An 18912-nucleotide genomic window follows, 5' to 3' on the forward strand; every position below is an offset into this window, starting at 1 on the left:
CCCAAATAGCAAAACTCCTTTACTACTTTAAGTGTCTCATTTCCTAATCTAATTCCCTCAGCATCACCCGAATTAATTCGAGTGCATTCCATTATCCTCGTTTTGCTTTTGTTGATGTTCATCTAATACCCTCCTTTCAAGACACTGTCCATTCCGTTCAACTGGCCTTCCAAGTCCTTTGCTGTCTCTGACAGAATTACAATGTCATCGGCGAACCTCAAAGTTTTTATTTCTTCTCCATGGATTTTAATTCCTACTCCAAAGTTTTCTTTTGTTTCCTTTACTGCTTGCTCAATATACAGATTGAATAACATCGGGGAGAGGCAACAACCCTGTCTTACTCCCTTCCCAACCACTGCTTCCCTTTCATGCCTCTCGACTCTTATTACTGCCATCTGATTTCTGTACAAATTGTAAATACCCTTTCGCTCCCGGTATTTTACCCCTACCACCTTCAGAATCTGAAAGAGAGTATTCCACTGAACATTGACAAAAGTTTCCTCTAAATCTACAAATGTAGGTTTGCCTTCCCTTAACCTGTCTTCTAAGATAAGTCGTAGGTTCAGTAATGCGTCGCGTGTTACAATATTTCTGCGGAATCCAAACTGATCTTCCCCGAGGTCGGCTTCTACCAGTTTCTCCATTCGTCTGTAAACAATTCGTGTTAGTATTTGCCGTGTTCGATTCGTAGAAAATCGGTGCTAGGGGAGATCACCGTGGGCAGTTACTTGGTGTATTGCCTGTCGGTTGTCGTGGGAGCGCGCGGCAAGTTCTTTACATATTTAAGATTGGAAATCAAAAGCAGTTACGCAGCCATACAACCAAGAAACCACTTGTCGGTATGGGATTCGTTGTTCATCATGCCCACACACCTACCTCTGTTCACCGCACACCACAGGGCACACGTGTTAGCTTACGCCTGCAAATATCGCCACTGGACACTCGGAAGCGTGAAAGTAGTTCACCTGGACTGTGAGGAGTCTCGGTACACGTTGTTACACTCCTATAGCAGGAATCGAACATCTACGTTCTTCAGAAAGTAAATTACATGCTAAGACCACTTCCCAAGAAGAGTGGCGCGTTGTCAGAATAGAGAACATGATCCAGCTTTTCTGCAGACGGATTCTGCTTCGGAACGGATAACAGTTGCATCACTCTGTGTGTGTGTGTGTGTGTGTGTGTGTGTGTGTGTGTGTGTGTGTGTGTGAAATAACGTGAGAGCTGGAAACTTACTCCGAAGCTGCAGTGCGCGGAAGGGCAAAATGTCTATATTGTAAGCAGATTCACCGTGAAATTAAAATGGTTCAAATGGCTCTGAGCACTATGGGACTTAACTGCGACGGTCATCAGTCCCCTAGAACTTAGAACTACTTAAACCTAACTAACCTAAGGACAGCACACAACACCCAGCCATCACGAGGCAGAGAACACCGTGAAATTATGGCGGTATATGTACCAAATGCAGTGTCACGTCCAGCCACAGTGAAATGGTGCCACTATTCGACCAAGGGCGCACAGACGTGTGTGATGCTGATCAGGAAGTTCAGATCTTGTAACCCGCAACTTCCATCTTCCCAGCGAGTTCAAAGAAATTCTGGAGGGGAAGATACTCGAATGATGAGCATGTTGGCAGAGCAGTTATCAGATGGTTTCGTGATCAGGAATTGAACGATTTGTTGAACCTCCCAACTGTTCTTTAGACACACTTTGTGACCATGAAGAGAAATAGTATAGTGTATCTTTGCCTCTTTGAAGTGTAGCGCAATACTGAACGGAAGTTACTTAGCGTCCTGTAATAATGTGTAAGTTACTTTCCGAAATTCCCTCCTATTTATCAAGACATAGTTCAGGGTGATGATTTGAAGGTATTCTAACATGACTGTTTGCGTGAAATTGCCCCATTAGCGTGCCTGACATCGCTCGCTATTAGAGTTGTTGAACGGCCTTGCCGTAGTGGTAACACCGGTTCCCGTCAGATCACCGAAGTTAAGCGCTGACGGGCTGGGCTAGCACTTGGATGGGTGACCATCCGGTCTGCCAAGCGCTGTTGGCAAGCAGGGGGCACTCAGCCCTTGTGAGGCAAACTGGGGAGCTACTTGATTGAGGAGTAGCGGCTCCGGTCTCATGAAGTGACATGCGGCAGGGAAAACGCAATTTATATTTTTTGAGGATATAAATACACAGTTGGACTAACACTGAATGATGTGCGGTTATAATTATTTGCAAAATAAATTACAAAAAAAAAAAAATAAAGTCATCGGCTTCCATTTTCTCTTTTGCACATTCATTTGTTTCTTTCCCTGCCAGCGCTACCAATACTAGCGGTTAACCAACCATTTACTACGTAACATATGTAATGTACCAAAATTACCGAAACGTAGTTTTGAGGATGTAGATCTACTCACTACCGAAACTGCTTCTGAATCTTATCAGCTGAATTCGTTTGTCGATTCACACTATTCAGCAGTCGATGTGTACCTTGACAATTTACCAACCCATCGTTACTCAGTCATATATATATAAAATATATTACAGGGTGTCCCAGCTATCTTGTCCACCCAAAATATCTCTGGAACAAAAACAGCTATTGGAAAACGACTTTCACCGGTATCAATGTAGGGCTGGGGCCCATGAATGTACATATCTGGAAACATTCTAAAACGAAAGCATATGTTTTTTTAACACAAAGTTATGTTTTTTTAAATGGACCTCCTATATTTTTTCTTCAGCAATCCATAGCATGACAAAGCACATACACAATGGCGTTGAATGCATTGCAATATTCCCATTGCATCCCGAGATATTAAGACGCGAAGTTGACTCTTGAAACACCCGACATGCGCTGCTAGCGCACGTCCTGAGTCTCAGGCGTGAACCCCATGCTGCCCGTAATCGCGCTGTGATTGACATGCGTAATCACACTTCGATACTTATCAAGAGGTCTGAAACGAATAATACGGTCTGTTGCCATCCTGCATTAACGTCGTACATTCCAGCAGGTATTTATCCCATAGGCTAGGGGTGATGCGGTTCTGTAACACATCCGTGTACCGCAACGTTAGTCATAAAGTTAACTTCGCTTATCGTTAATCCGTTACTAAAAAGGTAATGCCGTTCAACGTTAAAACTTTACTTTACTGTTGATCTAGCGCAAGTGACAGTTAATCATTCACTCGTAATAGTAAAATTCATGTTGATGGTTTTAGTAAAACGAGCAAGTGGACTAAAGTTTTACCGTTGTTTCGGACCTCTTGATAAGTATGGAGGTGTGATTACACATGTAAATCACATCGCGATTACGGGCAGCATGGGGTTCGCGCCTGAGCCTCAGGACGTGCGGTAGCAGCGCATGTCGGGTGTTTCAAGCGTCAACTTCGCGTCTCAATATCTCGGGATGTAATGGGAATATTGCGATGTAATCAACGCCATTGTATGTGCTTTGTCATGCTATGGATTGCTAAAGAAAAAATATAGGAGGTCCATTTAAAATAAACATAAGTTTGTGTTAAAAAGCACATATGCTTTCGTTTTAGAATGTTTCCAAATATGTACATTCATGGGCCCCAGCCCTACATTGATACCGGTGAAAGTCGTTTTCCAATAGCTGTTATTGTTCCAGAGATATTTTGGGTGGACAAGATAGCTGGGACACCCTGTAATATATACACGAAACAATTGGCGAAAATGGAGGTAGTTCTGAGTCGCTTCAGTTCGACTGTCGTCAGTTCCAATTAGCAAATCTGAGACGCCTTAAACCGAAAAGTTAGTGCCTTGGATCAGTCTCCACGAGTTGTGGACGTACATTGAGCGGTCGTTGACAAAACCTTCCTGACAAAAAAGTGAAACACCCACAGCACACGGTCAAGTGTCAGTGTAATTTCGTACACATACACACAACCGACGGGCGTGTATTAGAATGGCAATTCTCCGTGGCATGTAGAACGACCATAAGATGCGTTAGTGCTGTTCGTGTTTAGTGCTGCTACACAGGTCTTCTGGGTCATATAAAGGGCGTGAACAGCATCCGAGGTTGATGAGTGATCACTGTGAAGGACGCGAAGATTTCGCGTTGTCAGCACGTGACAGTGCTGGAGAGTGACCTGGTTGTGGGTTTCCATTTAGTCTGCTGCTGGTGGTATCGTGCGATAGCCAAATTTGTGCGACATTCCGATATGAGTGATCTGATAATGGACTGCAATGGAAAGTGAGGGCAAGCATGCTCCTCGTTAAGTTTCCTGGCGACCACGTCTGACAAGTGCAGAGGAAGATCGCCGTATTGTGCACCAAGTACATCATATGTAACCCGCCCGCCTAGCCTTCCCGAGCGGGAAGGCGTGCCGGTCCCCAGCACGAATCCGCCCAGCGGATTAGTGTCGAGGTCCGGTGTGCCGGCCAGACTGTGGATGGTTTTTAGGCGGTTTTTCCATCTTCCTCGGCGAATGCGGGATGCTTTCCCTTATTCCGCATCAGTTACACTATGTCGGCGATTGCTGCGCAAACACTGTCTCCACGTACGCGTACACCATAATTACTCTACCACGCAAACATTTTGGGTTACACTCGTCTGGTATGAGACGATCCCGTGGAGGGTCCACTGGGGACCGAACCGCATAGTAACTCTGGGTTCGGCGTGGGGCGGCGGTGAAGTGAGTGGACTGCTGTGGCCTGTTGTGGGGTTGTGGACCACTGAGGGCTACGGCGGGACGATGCCTCTCCGTCGTTTCTGGGTCCCCTGTTCAACACACGTACACACCATAAGTACATAACGGCTTCGTATCTGCGTCTGCCATTCGAGAACAAGTTCAAATGGCTCTGAGCACTATGGGACTCAACTTCTGAGGTCATTAGTCCCCTAAAACTTGGAACCAGTTAAACCTAACTAACCTAAGGACATCACACACATCCATGCCCGAGGCAGGATTCGAACCTGCGACCGTAGCAGCAGCGCGGTTCCGGACAGAAACGCCTAGAACCGCTCGGCCACAGCGGCCGGCGCAGACCGCAGACTACGGAATTATCGTCACGTGCATAGCTACCACACAAATGGGTGCAATTTTTCCATGACTGGGAAGTAGGAATGTCGATATTTTTATAAATATCGTGAATCCGATACATCGATATTTAAAAGTATGTTATCGGTCCTCGATATAACGAAAGAAATTACCGATGCAACGATATATCGACGTACCGACCAAAAAACGAAATTTCGGCTGCAGGTTGTAGATATACTGCCAGTTTTATAACTGTATATTTACGTACTGATTTATTATTAGATATTCTGTACATCAAGAAGCTAGTAGCCTGCTTATCCCCTCTAGAGCAAGAACTGAAAGGAAAACTACGCACGTTCACGCTTGGCTATAACCACTTTGCTCGCAGTGGTGACTGTAGGCGAAAGACACAATAGTGTCCGATGGGTTCTTTGGTATGTTTCGTCACATATTGAATTTGGCTGTAACACTTCATGTCGCCTTCCCTGATTTTTCATTTCTACAAACGCCAGCGACCGAGCAGTTTGTAGTTTGAAAATTGGGTGGTGAAGTTAAACGCTGTATTTTCTGTTGGTAGCGTCAGCATTTCCCCTCACATGTCTCCGTCCAACGCAAAGACCGGTCTTGTCATTTAGATTTTTGTTCATCATTTTCCGCAACTGTTTTTAAAGAATGCCGATGTGAAGAAATAGTACACTAGTTGCGTTAAAAATTGCTTCTTAACGCAACTGGCGCGCTATTTCTTCACATCGGATGTCTTGTTATTCGATTTACACTGCCACTCCCCGGAGCAATCCAACATCACCTTTGTCATATCTGTACTTGCTTCACACAGAGAGAGAGACTGCACGTGATGAAAGCTCAAAAAGTAGTAAGATTCACTCACACAGTGTAACTAAGATTATACTCTACTACAATTTCAATACAACTACTTCAAATATTTATCGAAAATGGCGAGAAAATATATAAAATAAAAAATCTTCTCTCGATATTGCCATTAGGGTATGGATATATCGGTGAAAGAATGTCGCCTGTATGTATCGATGCCTTACAGAAAAATTTCGACATATCGATGTTTCATGAACTGGCCCTACTGTGACGCATGGCCTGCTCCGTGAATGGCGTCGCATTGTGTTCAGCGAGGAATCATGTTTCTGCACTTCTCCGGGTTACCATAGTCGGCGAGTACGAAGGTGACTTGAAAATAGTTACTGTCTGTATTGAGTATATAATGTGTAACTACGATTAAGGGTCTCCGTCAAAGAGGCTGGTCAAGCAACATAACTGGAAACATTATGTCTTGTTTTTGCAGATATCGGAGGCTTCTGTTTCAGAGTTAAAATCCAGGGTAAGTACTTGTGTGTGTTATCGGTTTCCAGCTCACTTCGAAGTTTATTTCCGGTAATTGAATTAGTGTTAATTTTAACCCTCACGGCACTTTTTTTCCTTTTTTTGCACCATTCTCGAAAAAATAGTTCGCCGAGGTTAAGCTTAAGGTCTAACGCACACAGAACGTTTAACAACGAAAACAAAGCGTTATTGACGTTTGCGCCTTTCTTCTTCTCCTCCTCCAGAAAATCAAAAAGAAGCGATGTCTGCCTATACGCAAAAATATGAATTTCTTGCTTTCTGTCCATCAAGCAGACTATTATACAGAAAAATAGTCAGGCTGCCGTGCATCTCCTTTTCAGAATAAGACCCTTTCTGGCGCAATTGAAGGGACCATAAGAATCGCATGAGCATACGTCGCCGCCTTTATAGGGTCGTTATCCAGTATGGCTTACATCCAGTCTTAGCCCGTAGAAGAACAGCGAAATTTAAACTTGAGAGGAAAAATATTTCCAGGTAATCTATCACTTACCAGCTGAGTATTTACTGATGCTATCTTGTGATACTGGCGGGGAACAATCGCGTAATCGTCTTGCAACACTTACGACTTTATCAGACACTGGAATGCTCTTAAACCTACTTACTTAACTCCACCCCTCCACCGAGGTTAATAACGATTGTGATCGGCTCGCAGCAGTTAACCTATTATTGATAAATCAAGTAGTCTAGGGCAGAGTCGTACAATGTTAGTCGAGCCACTGTTTTCTTACGATCAACTGGTTTTCTCTTAACCCTCTTCTGTATGCTCTACTTCGGCTTATAATTTGCACTACAACCCTAGAATACCATCTTCATGAGACAACTTAAATACGTTTCTCAGCCTATGAACTATAGTGAAAATGGGAACAAAGTTTAATGCTTGTGTCAGATCTGTCAGCTGCAGTACCTTGCCAAATCAAATCGTAACAGAGCGCGTAAATGCCACATTTATGGGCATAAATGCAACTGACGGAGGTTTAAACTTTCGGAAGACGTTGTGGAAATAGTGACTGGTAACCAGTAGTCGTACTTCATTCATTGTCACTAAATATAAGAGATTTTATCAACTGGTTTCTGGCGTGCCGCCAGTATAAATGTCACACATATCTAGATCTCAATACTGAAAAAATGATGAAACTGGAGCCACTAAAATGGACATAAAGGAAATTAGTTTCATTTACGAGGGCGTGCTGAAAAGGAAAGCGTACGAATTTTTTATTTTAAAACTGTTAAACCATTTTAAATAAAATAAACGTTATTAACACTGTACATCTTCATTCTTCTTGTCTACATATTTGCAGCCGTCTGCCGCTAGAGGGCTCCTAATGTAGCGTGTAACACGGCTGGGTGTACCGTAGCTATGTCTGTGCTTGAGAAACGTGCAACACTTACGACGACTTCACTTCGATAGTGGTGAAACTGTGCAAACAGAGATGAGGTTGGAGCTCCGTTAACGAAGTCAAACTTTTTACAGTGGCGGTATCAACAAACAAGTCTCTCTTTGGGAGACATGTGTTCGTCGCCAGGGTGGCTATGTTGAGAAATAAATATGTAGGGATAAAGAATAAAGATGTAGACTACTCATAAAGTTTGTTTTATTTAAAAAGCTTTAACAGCTTCCACATCAAATATTTGGAGGCCTTACTATTCAGAACGCCCTCATAATGAAATAATCTGTAATTAGCTCTGGTTGCTGCAGTAATCACTGTACCACCTATTTTCAGAATCAGTTCTGGAATTCTATCTATCCGCTGTGGACAAAATACTTTATCAGCGCGCAAGATACTAATAAAATGCAGAATTGTGGAATAAAGCGGAAAGGTAGGTTTTATACGGTTATGGCTATTAGTGACTTCAATTTATTAAACGAAAGCCGAAACACCAACGTTTGTTGGTACTTTGCTACTTGATTTCTGCAACTCGCGCTAATATGATTATATCTAGAAAACTTAGCTTGATTGTGGATGCTAACTGGAATCATGGAGTATCCACAATCTTCCACTGCTGCGCTGTGACAACCTTACACAATTAAAGGAAGCGCTGTCCTTCAGTTAGAAAAGTAATTTTGTATGTGCTGTGATATCGTATGTTATCAGAGAGCATTTGCTTTCTGATCTTTTCTGGTAAACCAAATAATTGAAATATTTTAGTGTGTAAAACGTTGATTACTGAAATAGTCTATAGCTTCAAATGCGTAAATTTGAGACATAGTGAAGAGAGAGAATATATTATTCCAGGAGAGCGCGGTCTTTCGGTTAAATATAGATCTAGGCTACCTCCATACATGTTTTGAGTCAAGGAAACCAGGCCAGCCTTGGAAATATCACTATACGCAACATTCCCTTACTCTGATAACTTTCGTCCATTTCTAAACTTAGGCACTGAATTAGGCAACTGAGATGTATATTGCTGACGAGTTAGTGCTTGTAAATTTTTCCCCCTGCATTCAGATGTTGCTTGTTGGCGGGTGTACGAAATATATTTTCATCGAATTGAACGTTCAGCTCAATATTTAATTATGGCGCCACATTACATCAATCAAAATCATACCTATTAGTTTATTTATGTTGAGCACGAAGGGGCGATCTGTAGTGATTGCTTAGGAGAACAACTGCTCCTTAGCCGAGATCGCTATAAAAAACTTCGCTGTCCGTAATCGGTTCCTGTAATGCTAAGTTACCGTTTGCTATGCGTTGGCACTTCGAAATTAAAACTATTATCTACACCACGATTCGCCAAAACATCGTTCCCATAACATAACACAGTCATGCCTACGAGGACCCCACAAACTGTCAATAGCCAAAGCAAATGGAAATTCACTGAAAATATTTTATATGTAGCTGGCAGATGATGTTGGTAATAACAAATAATTTTAAGTGATTTTTGTAACTGATTTTTAATAAACTGTAGTCAAGGAATTACGTGTAACATTCATAGTGAATAAAATTAGGACGTCTTCTCCATTGTGGCAGTAGTTGTACACTTGCTCAACACGAACTGATAAATGAAAAAACATATGTTAAGTCTGTTGTCATCTGGCTTTCAGTATTTACTGTATTTTATCCTGTATCTAGTCAGAAAACAAGATATTGCAGCATTGCAGTAGGTACTTGATAGCTACAAACATCAAAGCAGAATTTCTCTGTCAGAGAAGCCACCGACGTAGTTTGCTATCATCATCTTCCTTTCTTGTCCCCGTTGCTTAATGCGCTTAATTGTCGCGGGCAGCGCGGCGGAAGCGGGTGACGTCGCAAGATGGCGGCGCTTTCCCGTGACAGCTGAGGAGCGGCGGGCGCTGCGCCAGCCGGCGGGCAGTCAGTCTGTCGGCCGACCTTGCGCAGGGAGGCCGGTCCGTGCGTGTCCGCGTGAGTGTGCGTTTCGGTGCGTGGGGCCGAGCAATGGCCCTGCGTGCTGCGGCCGGCTGCAGCTGTCTGTGCCGTCGTCACCTATTTTATAATAGCGTTGCGGGTGCTTAACGACCGTGTCGACAGAGTGAAAGTGACGGGGACAGTGAGGCCGTGTGTTTTAAGTGAATGTGCCCCAAAAAGTTTGTTGCTTTCAAGTGCGTGTTGTTAATGGTAATTCATGTTTTTCATGCAAACATAGTGCTGTCAAATTTTCTCCAGGCTACGTAAAGTTGTCTGAATTTTGCTGGATCGTGTAATAGCTCACGTAAGGTACCTGTTGCGCCGCGGCGAGGATAGAGCGATTTTCAGATGTTGCAGTGTCGTTTCGTATTTACAGACTATTTCGCAGTTTTGTTTCTCTTTACATCGGTAAAGAATTCAGCTCTGCTTGCTTAGATTGTGGACTGTCCATTCCTGGAACACTATTATCTTCTGCTCGTGAGAAAGGATACTTGCGTCGCTCATTTTCCCGTGCCGGTATTGTATCAAGGTATATTAACGTCCTGTTTTTAAACACTGCAAGTTCCACACATGCGTTTTTGTAAGTACCTTTTTTTTTTTGTAGCTTGAATGGTGAGCAAACAAAACACTTAAAGCAGTCTTTTAGAGGGTGCGCACTGTAAATCAGATAAAGTTAAACGGTTGTCAGTTTCAGCTTCTTATAAAACTACGGGCAAGAGTTTGACTTCAGGAGATCTATATATATGACGGAACAAGAGGTGGTTCCCTCTTGATTTGCAGTAGAAGACCAGATTCATTTTAGGTGGCGGTAAAAAGCCGCAATGTTATTCGTTGGATTCTTAATTGAGTTAAACCTACCAGGAAATAGCGCTTGGTGAGCTGTTTAAGTTGTAGGTATATAGCTCCCTCGTTGTTAACAAAGCGGAGATTCTTTTCGCCCGCGCCAGCGGTTACGAAAGAATGGTGGGGGACGTGACGGGAGGAAGTAGTGGGGGAGACGCAAACTGGTAGGGCTACGGGTGCCGGCGCTAACCGTCTGCTTTGGAAAATCGATTTCCTTGGAATGCGAGACGCGGCCTGGGAAAGCAATCGATGGGGGCTCGTCGAAGGCTTGCTTTTAGATCTGCACCAGGCTTGTTAGGGGGTCGCCAGAGATGTATTGGCGTAACCAGCGCGAGTTGCCACGCCCTCGTTTTTCAACCGACAGCACGCGCGTAGCAACTGTCACGGTGATTTTGAATTATTCTCTTTCTTGACACGAGTGGGGGCGACAAGCAGGAATAAAACAATGGTGCTCTCTTCGCAGTTGGCGCCTGTAGTATCTGCCTTAGAGGTCTCCGAGAACCGCTTTAGTGTTTCTTGTAACTACGCCTGCTAATGGTCTTCTGGGTGTGTCATGGACGTTTTCGGTTGTTGACGCACGAACGTTCTATGCGTTCCCTCCGCGTCGTCAAGGCAACTGTACAAGGCAGTTGATACAGCTGCTTTCGACATCTGTTGTCAATATGCAAGATGTCACCGAACTTCTTCCAGCAGCTCTTGTACCTTGCAACTACGCCAGTAAATGATTTTTTCATTCCCTGCCCTCTTTTCGCTTGCTCTACGAGATCATTTACGCCAAAGCTACGTGCTCGTTCCACGAAAGCTTCCAATCTCTCTTAAGCACCAGTATTAAAATGTCAGTGTGCAGAAGTTATTTCTCTGAAACTGTCAACTGTTTTAAGGTCATATTTAGTAAGGATAATTGTCGCGTATCGACAGGAGCTTTTTAAGTCGTTTGTCGTGCTTAATGAAAGAATCAAATTTGTCCCATGTTTGTTGCTATTGACTACTGCTGTTTCCTTTTTCTTCTATTACTAGAGCGGCAATTGTTAAGGTTTATCCCCTAGGATGCTAAAATATTGGCTGTAAACATTACTCTTACCTCGTGCCTGCTGGTTGAAAGTAGTTTCAACACTTTTTTTCCCTCACTCAAAGAGAATGGTTTTCCATAACGCGAAAAATTACCGAAGTTACTGCTATTTTATAACTATTTACTCAGCTGCACGTAGCAGGCGATGTGATAAGAGTATATATTCCTCCAGTATCTTCGTCTGAACTGTTCTCTTAGCATACAGCTTAGTCTTACTGTAAAAGATGGTGTCTCTCAAGACTAGCTAGTTTCACAACTTTTGTGTTTCATCTTTATTCATCCAGCTATTTTTTTCTTATAGTATTTACAAATGCAAATGTTGGCATACACAAATGTTGGTATACACTGTGTCAGTGGTGCAGCCAAGTTAAGCAAGCAGTGAGTAGAATATGTAACTACATTCTACCCACGTTTTTTTTTTTTAAATTTACTTCATAACTGAAATACACGACAGTGTAGCATAAAATTTACTTAACGCTAGGAACCCCTCCTTAATGACAACCTCTAAGTCCTTATATTCTATTGCAGTGGCAGAACAGCCTCTTTCTTCCGTTTGTTCTTCTTTGTCATTCATTTATTCGCGTCTGGTTTCTCCCTGGTGTGTTGAAGCCTCTCAGGATTCACGTGCTTAACGGGTAACGGATTGTTTAGGATAACTGACAAGCAGTACTGGTAACACTGATTTTCTTTCAATGATGAGAAAGTTGAAGCTGACAACCGTTGAATTTTTCTTAAGGCGATGCTGTAGTAGCTGATGGCAAATTCGACAAAAAAAGCTACGCATTAGGTATTTGTTTATTTCGTGTATTAACCATGGCTTAAGAAGACGAAAGCCGGTCCGTGATCTACTAAATACACTTCTGCAGGCTATCGGGAAGTGTTTACTATTAATTTTAGAAATAATCTATTATGATTGCTTTTAAAATCACCAGCATGGACACTAAAGATTAGTTTTCATTGACATACAGTAAGTGCTACAGAGCACTAAGAATGTTACTTTATTCACTTAGTAATTACGTATAGTGGGAACACACGTTTGCCCCTTCGTTGAAACATGAGTTGGAAAGGTATCGATATGCCTAAGTCAGTATGTAAAGCGTTTCGGACGACTGCCAGGCTTGATGTACAAATGATAACCGTAGTTATCAGCTCGGTGTTGATTACAGAGATACAGAATGGTGCGATTGCTTCCTTCTCAGCCTTCTGCTTGACTAGAAGCAGCCGTAAGTAGCCTGGATAAACTATTCCCTTTCTTTCTGTACTCTCCTCAAGCTTATGTTAGAAAAGTCGCTAATCTGCGTGGTACGTTAAGGGGAGTGAAGCTAAGTTTTAGACCAAAGCTTGTTCAGTTTTTGATGTTCATTTCTATGTTGGTCCGGTAGGCACAGGGGATTTACTACATTCTGACAACATGGCACAAGAATCTGCCTCATTTCAGAAATCGACATTCTGCTTGCCCCGTTCGCTCTACAAAGAGCAAAGGGAATTAGTATCAGAGTAACTGCATGGGGATCTCAGCCTTGCTCCTGAATACAAGACCAAATGGCCTGTCTTGTTTCTGTTACCGCGAAACAAATTCTGCTGCCACCAGTCACGTCATGAATCTTTACTAAAAGGGAGAATTCTGACCTTCGCTATCTTTCTATTTGAAATGATTAACTGCGTCTTCGACCATGTTGTTGTTGAGAAATACGTGTCGACACGTGTATTTGATTTAATGGGCTATTAGGTTTGGGTAGATGTTTCAAATAGTTTAAGATCTCCATGTGGTGCTAAAGAGTGATTTTTTTTTTTTAAATTGCTGATCAGTTGAAGAAATGAGAATATTGTCAACAGACATGTGCACTACTAGTCATTTTATTAACTAGTTTTTATTCTTTTCGAAAACGTACGCGCCATTTACATAGTTTAATATGAAAATTGTACTAATGACTGACACACGCAGTATTAATTTTCCACAATATTAATTTTATTTTTCATTGTGAACCGGCTTTCTAGGGCATCACCAGACAACTAAAGTTCTCTGAAGGTGGTCTATATTGTCGGAAACCAATTGACAACGAAATATACATGAATATACGGTACTAGAACATTAATACTGTTGTCAGTTTGTAAATTGTGTGTTCCTCCCCGAGATTGTTACCTGGATTGAAGCAACGCGTTCGTGACAGTGGGTGGTTGGATGCCCCTCCCGAGCCCCCACTTCACCCCACCACTCCCCTCGCGACGGGATCACTATAAGTAAAGTCGTGTGGCATGAGCGGCTGGAAGACTCCGAAGGGCTTGTTCGGTCGCCTAATTTGAAATGTTTTTCCAATCCTTTGCGTACGCAGGCAACTTTCCTTCTCTAGGCGCTCAGTCCGGAACCGCGCAACTGCTACGGTCGCAGGTTCGAATCCTGCCTCGGGCATGGATGTGTGTGGTGTCCTTAGGTTAGTTAGGTTTAAGTAGTTCTAAGTTCTAGGGCACTGACTGATGACCATAGCTGTTAAGTCCCATAGTGCTCAGAGCCAAGTTTCCTTCGCGAAGTTTGTGTGTCGCGTGCGTAAGTGTAGTTGCTAAATGTCGGTGACTGTAATGGGTCTATGTGGAATGTAGTATCATTCTCGTGCTGGAGACGAGGGGTTGAAACCGGGTGCCGGCCACATAGAACCTAGAGGCGCCTAGCTTAGCGTTCCTCATCCGACGTATAGTGTAATATGCCCTCGCTATATGAGAGATTGCGGAGAATTTTGGAAAGTAATCCAGGACATTTGCGCAAAAAAACTGTTAACCAGTGACTTTACGTCACCAATCGTCCTGTCCCTTCTGGCATGAAGGCAAAGGGAAAATAACAATCAGCGCGGAGCGTACACGGACGGTCGCCCATCCAAGTACTGACAACGCCCGACGGTGCTTAGCTTCGGTGATCTGACGGGAACCGGTGTATCCAGCTCGGAACGGCTGTTGACACGGAATTAGCGTTCTGCACCTGTCTGCGTCTAGAGCAAAGCACATGCTTAAAGGCGGGAACGTTTTCTAAATGTTGGCGTCGCTTGTATCTTAGGCGGGACGCGGGTACCAGCCCGGTATTTACGTAGCTAGGTGTGGGAAACGCCAAAAAGAAACATCCAGGCTGGCCGAAATAGCAATCCCCGTCATCAGTCCGCCGGGCGTATTCGATCTAGAGCTGAGACGTATCTCGAATCCCGGGTTATGTCCCTGAAAGCACCGACGGAATATTCCACAATTTTTTTCTTCTTCAGGTATCCAGCCTAGTTTCTGATACCATTTTTGTGCGACCTTAGTTACGCGTGCTCCAACTGCCTAGACTCCAGTCTGGTTAGGGTACGCACAACACATCCTGCAGCACCAGAAGTCGACTGGGTCGCTCACAGAAATACTAGGTGTTTGAAGAATTATTTACACAGAAATAACCTTTAATCGCGAGAAGTGTAAATAACTTGTAGAAATGTTTGATACAGCGCTGAATACAGTGTGTCTTCAAGTCTTATTCCCACCTAACATCGTCGACATGCAAGTCGCCGAAGTGGCGTCAACTCGAAAGACTTGAACCAGGAGAACGGTCTACCCGACGGGAGGCCCTAGCCACACGGCATTTCCATTACCTAACATAGTTAGTTTTCAACGTTACCGGTAGGTGGCATGCGCGAATGAGTTATTCCAACAGTCATCATGGAATCGTGTAAGTTTATGGTTTCATAAATCGAAACCCGTTACTGCGGTTCAGAGAAAATTCAGCACTAAATATGGCAAGACCATGTCAAAGACAAACTGTTGTTAGTTGGGACAATCATTTCACCGAAATGAAACTGGCTGCGTATCACCTAGGATACTGTTCCAGTGTCAGCCAGCAGTCTAGGGCGCACCAATTGATCAAATTCAGCGGCGGTCGTAACATTCATAGCCGGCATATTTAGTTCTAAGCAGAAATGTCTCGTAGATCCACAGAGACTATGAATTTAAGACTGCCGAACTTCAATTGCTGCGTCAGAGACTACTGGTCGACTCTGGCTGCCATCCTGTGTGATACACAGCCAGTTTCAGTGAATTATTGTACCAATTAATAAGTTTGTCTTCGTGATGGTGACTTGCGATATCCACTCCTAAATTCTCTGATCTGTAGTAGCATGGGTTCACGAAACAATAAACAAGACTGCGCACACTCTGCACAGTTATACGGTTCCATTATGATTGTTGGAATAACTCAATTCTGCTTGCCACCTAGCAGGAACGTCGGGAACTAACGATGTTAAGCGGGAATAAGACTTGAAGGTACTCTCTATTCAGTGCTGCATCAAACATTTCTGAAAGTTATTTACCATTTTCACAATTAAAAATTAATTTGTACAACCAGTTTATAAACAACCTATGTTATTAGTACAAATAGGATCAATTTGACTGAATACACCATTAGTCACGCCGAGAAAACCAGAGGGGTCACAATGGCTAAGATTCCTACTCGCATCTGTTCACAATATGGTACAGTTCAGATTATTATTATTATTATTATTATTATTATTATTATTATTTTTAATCAAATTCACTGAACTCAGTATGAGAGCGTTCTCTCGCCCAGCTACACTACTTTCTCGTTGAGAGTTCTTGCTTCAGTCTAACCCTCTCTGCTTCCTGCTCCGTGCATGTCTTACGGGCGTTTTTATGTACACTCTGCAATGTGCGCAGACCGTGAAACTTGTTGAACGATGTGTGTCAACACACGGCTAGGATTCCAGCAAGGGCATGGTGCATTGATCTCTGACACAGCTGTGTTTGTCAGTCACGTGAATGATTCATGAAGTGCGCGAGACGTAAGGCGATCTCCTTCCTGTCCTCTCTCTCTCTCTCTCTCTCTCTCTCTCTCTCTCTCTCTCTCGTGTTGTGGCTGTGTGCGTTGTTCCAGCAGGCCAAATAGGCAAGGACGCAGACTGCAGGAAACTGACGTCAGGAGCAGCTGCATCATCTCCGGCAGCGCAGGCCTGCAACACTGTCTTTTCTTTGGCGCTTGAAGCTCGCAGCCTCAGCCTACTGCATTCGTTCTGCGGGGTGGCCTTTAAAAGGCGGAGAAGAAAGGCGCAAAAGACGGATTGTGCCAGTACTTCGCGTTGGAGAATGCATAGTTCACTGGCTTCTGCTGCAACAGCTTGTCGAACACTTCACTACTGTTGACTTGAGCAGCGCACACGTCTGATGATGGCTGGGAGTAAGAAAACTTGAAATGGAAGGAAGGGTGTAATGTTGGTTCCACGGACTCGCGTTCCTAATCATCAATAAATCTTTCTCGTTTTCTATGAACGTCTGACGATTTCTTGCTCCCACCTAAAATGTAAAGATCAAAATGATCTACTCTGGATGGAGGCTGAAACGCGAACCCGGATTTGCCGCTTACCGCGAGTGGTCGACTTACACTACTGGCCATTAAAATTGCTACAACAAGAAGAAATGCAGATGGTAAACGGGTATTCATTGGACAAATATATTGTACTAGAACTGACATGTGATTACATTTTCACGCAATTTGGGTGCATATTTCCTGAGAAATCAGTACCCAGAACAACCATCTCTGGCCATAACAACGGCCGTGATACGCCTGGGCATTGAGTCAAACAGAGCTTGGATGGCGTGTACAGGTACAGCTGCCCATGCAGCTTCAACACGATACCACAGTTCATCAAGAGTAGTGACTGGCGTATTGTGACGAGCCAGTTGCTCGGCCACCATTGACCAGACGTTTTCAATTGGTGAGAGATCTGGAGAATGTGTAGGCCAGGGCAGCAGTCGAACATTTTCTGTATCCAGAAAGGTCGGTACAGGACCTGCAACATGCGGTCGTGCATTATCCTGCTGAAATGTAGGGTTTCACACGAATCGAATGAAGGGTAGAGCCACGGGTCGTAACACATCTGAAATGTAACGTCCACTGTTCAAAGTGCCGTCAAATCGAACAAGAGGTGACAGAGAAGTGTAACCAATGGCACCCCAAACCATCACGCCGGGTGATACGCCAGTATGGCAATGACGAATACACGCTTCCTATGTGCGTTCACATTATTGTCGCCAAACATGGATACGACCTTCATGATGCTGTAAACAGAACCTGGATTCATCCGGAAAAATGTTTTGCCATTCGTGCACCCAGGTTCGTCGTTGAGTACACCATCGCGGGCGCTCCTGTCTGTGATGCAGCGTCAAGGGTAACCGCAGCCATGGTCTCCGAGCTGATAGTCCATGCTGCTGCAAACGTCGTCGAACTGTTCGTGCAGATGGTTTTTGTCTTGCAAACGTCCACATCTATTGACTCAGGGATCGAGACGTGGCTGCACGATCCTTTACAGCCATGCGGATAAGATGCCTGTCATCTCGAGTGCTAGTGATACGAGGCCGTTGGGATCCAGCACGGCGTTCCGTATGACCCTCCTGAACCCACCGATTCCATATTCTGGCAACAGTCATTGGATCTCGACCAACGCGAGCAGCAATGTCACGATACGATAAACCGCAATCGCGATAGGCTACAATCCGACCTTTATCGAAGTCGGAAACGTGATGGTACGCATTTCTCCTCCTTACACGAGGCAGCACAACAACGTTTCACCAGGCAACGTCGGTCAACTGCTGTTTGTGTATGAGAAATCGGTTGGAAACTTTCCTCATATCAGCACGTTGTAGTTGCCTCCACCGGCGCCAACCTTGTGTGAATGCTCTGAAAAGCTAATCATTTGCATACCACAGCATCTTCTTCCTGTCGGTTAAATTTAGCGTCTGTAGCACGTCATCTTCGTGGTGTAGCAATTTTAATGGCCAGTAGTGTACTTCGGCCACCCGCGCACGCCTCCAGTACCGAACCCAAACTTCCACATTCCACACTATATCCCTCTACCATAGTCCCGGGAGGTGTGTACGGGTAGCCGAAGTGACTAAGGCGACTGCTCGCGATAAGCGGGAAATCCAGCTTAGGGTCCCAGGCCAGCACAGATTTTTGTGTCACTGATAGGTAGTATAGCTAACGTAACTAATGTCAAGATATTCACATTCAACGAATCTATTACGAATTGATTTCGGACAGCTGTAAGTCTTCATGAATGTCTGTTAATGCAGACAAGGGGACATGCACGTAAAACATTTAAAACATCCCCCAATAAAAAAATCCTTAAGTAGCATCTGCTTCAAATTCCGCGCGTGTGTCTACTCCGTGAACTATTCAGATGGCACAGATTTCGCGTCCTCGAATAGTTTTATTAGCGTTTCCACTGCCTCTTATTTCATTGCAAAA

The 18912-nt window shown here is 43.9% G+C and overlaps 1 protein-coding gene and 1 pseudogene across 5 annotated transcripts in view; both read left to right on the forward strand.

The window, feature by feature from the left end:
* The window catches only part of LOC126175669 (rab11 family-interacting protein 4), a 954952-nt gene that overhangs the window by 842202 nt on the left and 93838 nt on the right, over window positions 1–18912 (forward strand). The window lies entirely within an intron of this gene.
* LOC126177722 (5S ribosomal RNA) lies at window positions 1936–2053 on the forward strand (annotated as a pseudogene).

The sequence above is a fragment of the Schistocerca cancellata genome, chromosome 3, assembly GCF_023864275.1.
Source record: "Schistocerca cancellata isolate TAMUIC-IGC-003103 chromosome 3, iqSchCanc2.1, whole genome shotgun sequence".
Taxonomy (NCBI): domain Eukaryota; kingdom Metazoa; phylum Arthropoda; class Insecta; order Orthoptera; family Acrididae; genus Schistocerca; species Schistocerca cancellata.